This window comes from Triticum dicoccoides, chromosome 7B, assembly GCF_002162155.2.
Source record: "Triticum dicoccoides isolate Atlit2015 ecotype Zavitan chromosome 7B, WEW_v2.0, whole genome shotgun sequence".
Taxonomy (NCBI): Eukaryota; Viridiplantae; Streptophyta; class Magnoliopsida; order Poales; family Poaceae; genus Triticum; species Triticum dicoccoides.
The window spans coordinates 708,545,954-708,554,234 of NC_041393.1; positions in this window are offsets into that span (position 1 = coordinate 708,545,954).

Genomic DNA, 8,281 nt, shown 5'->3' on the forward strand with positions numbered 1-8,281 from the left:
CTCCCCGCCGTCGCGTTCGCCCTGCATCGGGCCTCCCCTGCAACGCGGGTGAGGGACCCCACCGACGATCCCCCTCTCAATCCTTTCGCCGTAGTCGCCGTTCGCGTCCTCCCGTTGCTGCGTCCGGTGCCCTGCTCCGTGCACGACCAGGCTGCGCCCGCGCCGGCCTCCGCCCCGCGCCTGCCGTGCTGCCCTGGCTCCGCTCGCCCGCGCAACCCTCCCTCCGCCTTGCCGTTGCTGCTACGGCCGGCGCCCGACGGCGCGCCGCGCCACGCGCGCCCCGCGAGTCGTGGTTGCCCCTGTGCCACAACCTCCCCGCGCTCCGGCTGTGGCCACGGCCACCGACGCCAGGCCACGCGCCCGCCCCTTCGCCCGTTGCCCCGCGGCGCCCTATCGGGCTGGCGCTCGTCGCCCGTACCGCCCGGCGCCCAGCGCCCGTTAGGCCATTCGGGCCACTGCCAAACGGGGCCCCAGCCCCAGAACGATTAAAAAAAAAAGAATTAATATATATATATATATAATAAATAAATTAATAATAAAATTAATTAATTAATTAATTTAATTAATTAACTAATTAATTAACTTATCTAATCTTGTTTAGTTTAACTAATTAAGATTAATTAACCTAATAAATAGTTACCCTAATTGTTAATTAGCTAAACAATCCCTAACAGGTGGGACCCACCTGTCAGGTTGACCAAGTCAACTGTTGACGTCATGCTGACATCATGATGACGTCAGCAGACACTATTCTGAATAATGTTGATTAAATTAATTAAATAAATCCTAAAAATGATTTAAAGCTTTTAAAATTAATATAAGGTAAATCGTAGCTCGGATCGAAAAACTTTGTACATGAAAGTTGCTCAGAACGACGAGACAATTCCGGATACGCAGTCCGTTCGTCCGCCACACACCCCTAACCTATCGAACTCGCAACTTTCCCCCTCCGGCTCCTCTGCCCGGAAACACGAAACACCGGGGATATTTTCCCGGATGTTTCCCCCCTTAACCGGTACCACCTCATACCACGTTAGGGCACACCTAGCACCGCTCATTGTCACGTCACGCATCGTCGTGTTTATGTTTGCATTGTATTCATTGTTTCTTCCCCCTCTTATCTCCGGTAGACTACGAGGCCGACGCTGATGCCACCGAGTACGACTACGTCACCGACGACCCCTCCTTGTCTGAGCAACCAGGCAAGCCCCCCCCCTTGATCACCAGATATCGCCTATTCTCCTCTATACTGCTTGCATTAGAGTAGTGTAGCATGTTACTGCTTTCGTTAATCCTAGTCTGATGCATAGCCTGACATTGTCGCTACATCTGTTGATACCTTACCTGCAATCCTAAATGCTTAGTATAGGATGCTAGTTTATCCTCATCGGCCCTACATTCTTGTCAGTCCGCCTTGCTATACTATCGGGCCGTGACCACTTGGGAGGTGATCACGGGTATATACTATACATACATACATACTATACTGATGGTGACTAAAGTCGGGTCAGCTCATTGAGTACCCGCAAGTGATTCTGACGAGGGGGCTGAAAGGACAGGTGGCTCCATCCCGGTAGAGGTGGGCCTGGGTTCCCGACGGCCCCCGACTATTACTTTGTGGCGGAGCGGCAGGGCAGGTTGAGACCACCTAGGAGACAGGTGGGCCTGGCCCTGTTCGGCGTTCGCGGACACTTAACACGCTTAACGAGATCTTGGTATTTGATCTGAGTCTGGCTACGAGCCTATACGCACTAACCATCTACGTGGGAGTAGTTATGGGTATCCCGACGTCGTGGTATCAGCCGAAGCACTTCAGACGTCAGCGACGGAGCGGCGCGCGCCGAATTGGACTGGAACGCCACTAGGCTAGGTCTGCTTTCGGCCGCCCTCGCAACGTGCAGGTGTGCTATGGGCGATGGGCCCAGACCCCTGTGCGCTTAGGTTTAGACCGGCGTGCTGGCCTCTCTGTTTTTCCTAGGTGGGGCTGTGACGTGTTGATCTTCCGAGGCCGGGCATGACCCAGGAAAGTGTGTCCGGCCAAATGGGATCGAGCGTGTTGGGCTATGTGGTGCACCCCTGCAGGGAAGTTAATCTATTCGAATAGCCGTGATCTTCGGTAACAGGACGACTTGGAGTTGTACCTTGACCTTATGACAACTAGAACCGGATACTTAATAAAACACACCCTTCCAAGTGCCAGATACAACCGGTGGTCGCTCTACCTCAGGGATATGAGGAGGGGATCGCCGGGTAGGATTATGCTATGAGATGTTACTTGGAGATGCTACTTGGAGGACTTCGACCTACCCTCTTCTGCCTGTTGCAAGACGAAGGTGACCAGAAGAGTAGTCTTCGATAAGACTAGCTATCCCCCTCTTATTCTGGCATTCTGCAGTTCAGTCCACTGATATGGCCTCCTTACACATATACCCATGCATATGTAGTGTAGTTCCTTGCTTGCGAGTACTTTGGATGAGTACTCACGGTTGCTTTCTCCCCCCCTTTTTCCCCTTTTCCTTTCTTTCTGGTTGTCGTAACCAGACGCTGGAGCCCTGGAGCCAGACGCCACCGTCGACGACGACCCCTACTACACCGGAGGTGCCTACTACTACGTGCAGCCCGCTGACGACGACCAGGAGTAGTTAGGAGGATCCCAGGCAGGAGGCCTGCGCCTCTTTCGATCTGTATCCCAGTTTGTGCTAGCCTTCTTAAGGCAAACTTATTTAACTTATGTCTGTGCTCAGATATTGTTGCTTCCGCTGACTCGTCTATGATCGAGCACTTGTATTCGAGCCCTCGAGGCCCCTGGCTTGTATTATGATGCTTGTATGACTTATTTTATTTGTAGAGTTGTGTTGTGATATCTTCCCGTGAGTCCCTGATCTTGATCGTACACATTTGCGTGCATGATTAGTGTACGATTGAATCGGGGGCGTCACAAATTAGGAATTGGTTGATGATACTCACACAATGGTTGGTTGTTGCTTAAATCCTGAAATAGGGTACGCGCCCGTGCACGACTGGGAGATGACATACCGTCGTCTTCATGTGAATATTCATGTCATTAAATTGTTACAAGCATGGATATTGTGCAAAGAAGTATGAACATCAACATCACGTGCTGGTTTTATATTAGTGACAGGCAGATAAGCAATATCGGTTTCATCTTTGTAAACACACCACACTGTCCTTTTTGTTGATATTGTGTTTCAGTAGAGTTGTACAATGTGCACAAGTCGCTATTTTAAATTCTGAAAGCCAACTTTTTTTCGACACCAGGAGCAGGAGATAGGGTGCATGCTTTAGTTAGAAAAACAGATAAGGTGCAATGGCTAATTATTTAGAACTCTATTCTCAAACATCTAATAATCATGAGTAATGTTGCAACAGGTAGGAAGAAGTCGAACCTGAAGAAGTACATGGTGGAATCACAGCTGCGTGTGGCCGGCTGGTTCACGGGACGCAGCGGGCGTGGGTGCAGGGCGGCCACTGACGCGGCAGCAGGGCCAGTGCCGGGGCAGGCTCTATCTCTCCTGGGCGCTGGCGATCTCACGGGATGGATGCCATGCTGTGAGCGGCAACAATCGGCGATGGCGATCATGCAGGGAGGCGACGGAGCGGTGCAGTGCAGTGCGGCGAGGTGGCCGTGCAGGCAGGAGACGCTGTTGGTGGGTGGCGTCTGGCACCAAGTCGTCGTCGTGCCAGACGATGAGGTCGACATGAGTGACAACAATCGGTGATGGCGATCAGGGAGGTGACGGAGCGGTGCAGTCCGGCGAGGTCACCGTGCAGGCAGGAGACGTTGTTGGTGGGCGGCGTCTGGCACCAAGTCACCGTCGTGCCAGACGATGAGGTCGAGATCAAGGGCATGGAGTTGCCTTAGTTTGCGATCAATTTTCGTGATTGTAGGGACGCAGACTGGTAGTTCCAGTACAAGTACAAGGGCGTGGAGTTGCCTTACTTTGCGATCAGATTTCCGTGATTGTAGGGCCGTGGGATTGGTAGTTCCAGTCTGCTCCTGGTGAAGCACGGTGAGTCATTGGAAATTGCTACATGCACACCATAGAGGTATTAGATCAATGATGGCTGTTAGATTTAGAATTGTGGGCCTAATCGAGTGGTGCTGGTTGGTTTGTGCGGGTTTGTGGGACTAATTGCGGGGTGCATCTAAAAAAGTTCTTGTTTGATTGTTTAATAGTTGATGAATGAATTAGACACACCTTTTAAAATTAGGCTCACTCGCAGTCTCTCCACCGCCCCCGCGGGGTACGCCCAAATCTCCACGCCATTCCCCATTCTCCTGGTCGCGCTCCCCCTTTAGGTAGCTCCTGCCCTTCGTCCCCACAGCCGACGCGAGGTCCGCACGCCCCTTCACGTTGATCCGGTCCCCGAAGTCCCCGAGGAGGCACTCGAGCTCGGCATGCTCGCGAGCGACCCATTGCAAGGGGCCATCTGAGGCGGAAGCGGTGGCCCGGGATTCGTCTCATCCGCATCGGCGGCCGCGGCCATCCAGTGCTGGCGTTGCCCGAGCACGGAGCAGGCCCCGACACCTCAACAGCTGGAGCAGTTCGGGTGCTTCGCTTTCACCGGCGAGCTGCCCCTGCCTGCCCCCAGATGTGCGTCGACCCGCGGAGGGGAGGGGTCGAAGAAGCAAAAGCGCTGGTAGGGGAGGAGACGGAGAGGAGGCGGAATGAGGTTCTAGATGGTTCTGGCGGTGCGAATAACCCAGGCGTCTCGCCCATCATCGCCTTTGCCGGCTGCGAGAACTCCCGCTCCACGCGCCAATGGCAGCTGGTAAGCCCACGCGTAACTACAAAATTTCAGAATTTGGTTCTACTAACTATAATATTTTTTTCCTGTGAGTTATAGTATGAGGTTGTACTAACTAAATTTCTTACTATGAGTTGTACTGACGTGCAGCCGGTAACTTAGTTGGTTACAGAGGGACTATCTTAACTCAACTGATAGTGTACTATTTCTTCCTATCAGTAGCAGCAATGATATCTTTTGTTATGAATATAGACCAGATTTAAGATCTGATGCCTACATTACCATTAAGCATATGTAGTGAACTCTTTTCTCCATGTAGTTGGTACTGTAAGCTCTTTTCTCTAACTTGTTCCTATTTTACCTTTTTCGTAGCGAGATACAGTGGTACATACAAAAGTCTGAACTGAAATGGATAGCTGTAGTTCTCATTGCAGAGTGGTACTCCCTCTGTAAAGTGTTCTTGTATTTCTTTGTGGGGGAAGTATTTGTTTGCTTTACATTGTCAAAAAAAGAACTGTTTGGTTTACAAGGTTTTAGGATTCCTTTTAGGTGATGTTGTCAAAATCATAGCTCCTGTATTGAAGTATGATATGGATCTATGATATTTCTCCTCTGCAGGGACCAAGGGATATGTGAAATTGACAAGGAAAAGAAAACTTCAGGTGTGAACACCTCTGTTAAGTATTATCTTTATTTCATTATTACTAATGTGTCGCCTGATAGCTCGATCTCTTCCATACATACATATATGGTTATTTCAGTCATGTGCTATATTTGTCTCGTAAAGTCAGTGCCCGTCAATACTTTCTTTCGCTAATCAAGTTTCCATCTCATAGATCTGATAGATAGATGGAAACATAAGTTTTCATTCATAAATAGTAAGGATTTAGATTAATAGTGAACATCATATCTGTGTTAGTGAGATTTTGTACTCATATAGATTCGGTACAGACCCAAGGCTCTTGAAAGCTTGCGCATAAGGGATACACTCTAGTATTTACAGAATCTTCCGTATGGGTCAATATTAAGATCTGAAGACCTATTAGTCCTGTGAACCAAGCCCTGATCTGTATCATAAGATGTACACTTGAGGGTGCCAAATTGAAAATTACACAATGGACATTCCTTGATCCACAAATATTCTAGCTTCTTCATCAGGTTCATGGTATGCAGCTTCTCCATTATGCAATGGCTCCAAGCAGTCAAGTAGGCAATATATTACCAATCATAAATGCAGGAAATTTATAGATGAAGACCTTGATATGTTAAGAATAATTTTATATAATGTACCTTCTAAATTTGTTTGCTCAACAATGGGCTCAAACACTGCATATGGATCATTTGCCTGGTCATTCCCACTGGAAAATCATAAAAGCAGTAGAGCACAACAATGTAAGTATTATAGTAGACGTAGGATCGACATAAGTAATTAGCAGATTTGTAGTGTTTTGAGTACCATGCGGAGACGGTTCGACAATGACTCTTGTATCATTATACGGCATATTTTCAAGTGGATTGGAGCCGGTAAAAGGCTCTGTACCTGAACAAAGGAAAGAGAACCCAGATTTATGGTCAAATAAGCATTGTCGACACATTTGCATCATAATTAAATCAACGAACTAACATGCATCTTCAATGGTGCAATCTGGGTCACGTATTCTGCAGAGTTGGGGTACCTTAACCCCTGAAATTTGGATGTGAGTGCCTGCATTCAAAGTATATTTTATCCACAAGTTAGCACACGAGCAACAATAAAAACAGTAGCACAAATTAGGAATTGGTTGATGATACTCACCCAATGGTTGGTTGTTGCTTAAATCCTAAAATAGGGTACGCGCCCGTGCACGACTGGGAGATGACATACCGTCGTCTTCATGTGAATATTCATGTCATTAAATTGTTACAAGCATGGATATTGTGCATATAAGTATGAACATCAACATCAAGTGCTGGTTTTATATTAGTGACAGGCAGATAAGCAATATCTGTTTCATCTTTGTAAACATACCACACTGTCCTTTTTGTTGATATTGTGTTTCAGTAGAGTTGTACAATGTGCACAAGTCGCTATTGTAAATTCTGAAAGCCAACTTTTTTTCGACACCAGGAGCAGGAGATAGGGTGCATGCTTTAGTTAGAAAAACAGATAAGGTGCAATGGCTAATTATTTAGAACTCTATTCTCAAACATCTAATAATCATGAGTAATGTTGCAACAGGTAGGAAGAAGTCGAACCTGAAGAAGTACATGGAGGAATCACAGCTGCGTGTGGCCGGCTGGTTCAGTGGATGCGGCGGGCGCGGGTGCAGGGCGGCCCCTGACGCGGCAGCAGGGCCAGTGCTGGGGCAGGCTCTATCTCTCCTGGGCGCTGGCGATCTCGCAGGATGGATGCCACGCTGTGAGCGGCAACAATCGGCGATGGCGATCATGTAGGGATGCGACGGAGCGGTGCAGTGCAGTGAGGCGAGGTGGCCGTGCAGGCAAGAGACGCTGTTGGTGGGTGGCGTCTGGCACCAAGTCGCCGTCGTGCCGGACAATGAGGTCGACATGAGTGGCAACAATCGGCGATGGCGATCAGGGAGGTGACGGAGCGGTGCCGTGCGGCGAGGTCACCGTGCAGGCAGGAGACATTGTTGGTGGGCGGCGTCTGGCACCAAGTCACCGTCGTGCCAGACGATGAGGTCGAGATCAAGGGCATGGAGTTGCCTTAGTTTGCGATCAGTTTCCGTGATTGTAGGGACGCGGACTGGTAGTTCCAGTACAAGTACAAGGGCGTGGAGTTGCCTTAGTTTGCGATCAGATTTCCGTGATTGTAGGGGCCGCGGGATTGGTAGTTCCAGTCCGCTCCTGGTGAAGTATGGTCAGTCATTGGAAATTGCTACGTGCACACCATAGAGGTATTAGATCAATGATGGCTGTTAGATTTAGAATTGTGGGCCTAATCGAGTGGTGCTGATTGGTTTGTGCGGGTTTGTGGGACTAATTGCGGGGTGCACCTAAAAAAGTTCTTGTTTGATTGTTTAATAGTATAAATAATAAATAAATATAAATATTGATTGTTTAATAGTATAAGTATAGATTTGTCAGCTACCTTAAGCTGCGCTACTGCAAGAAGAATATTGTGTTGCCTAAAAAGACAAGAATATTGCATCAATTTTTCAGTGTCGACAAAAGTACACCGCAGTCCATCCGTATTAGCGTGCTACAATTTCACAGCAGAGCATTGTAGGCATCTTTTTGCCCAGAAATTTATCTGCTAATCTGGGTTGAACACATGACATCTCTTTTTATCCAAGAGTATATTTAGGGTCTACGCTTTCATGTTGCTCAATTCTTTTTCTGAAAGGATTGCCCAATGTTTGTCAGAGCTTCATTATGTAAGCTCTGTACATTGCCCTGTCCGGGTCTTATTGTGTACATTCATACATTCAAATTTGGTTGCGTCCTTCTATTAAGTGCCACAGATTACAGGGAGCCCCTATTTCACGCATAGGTCGGTGAATAGTGACCA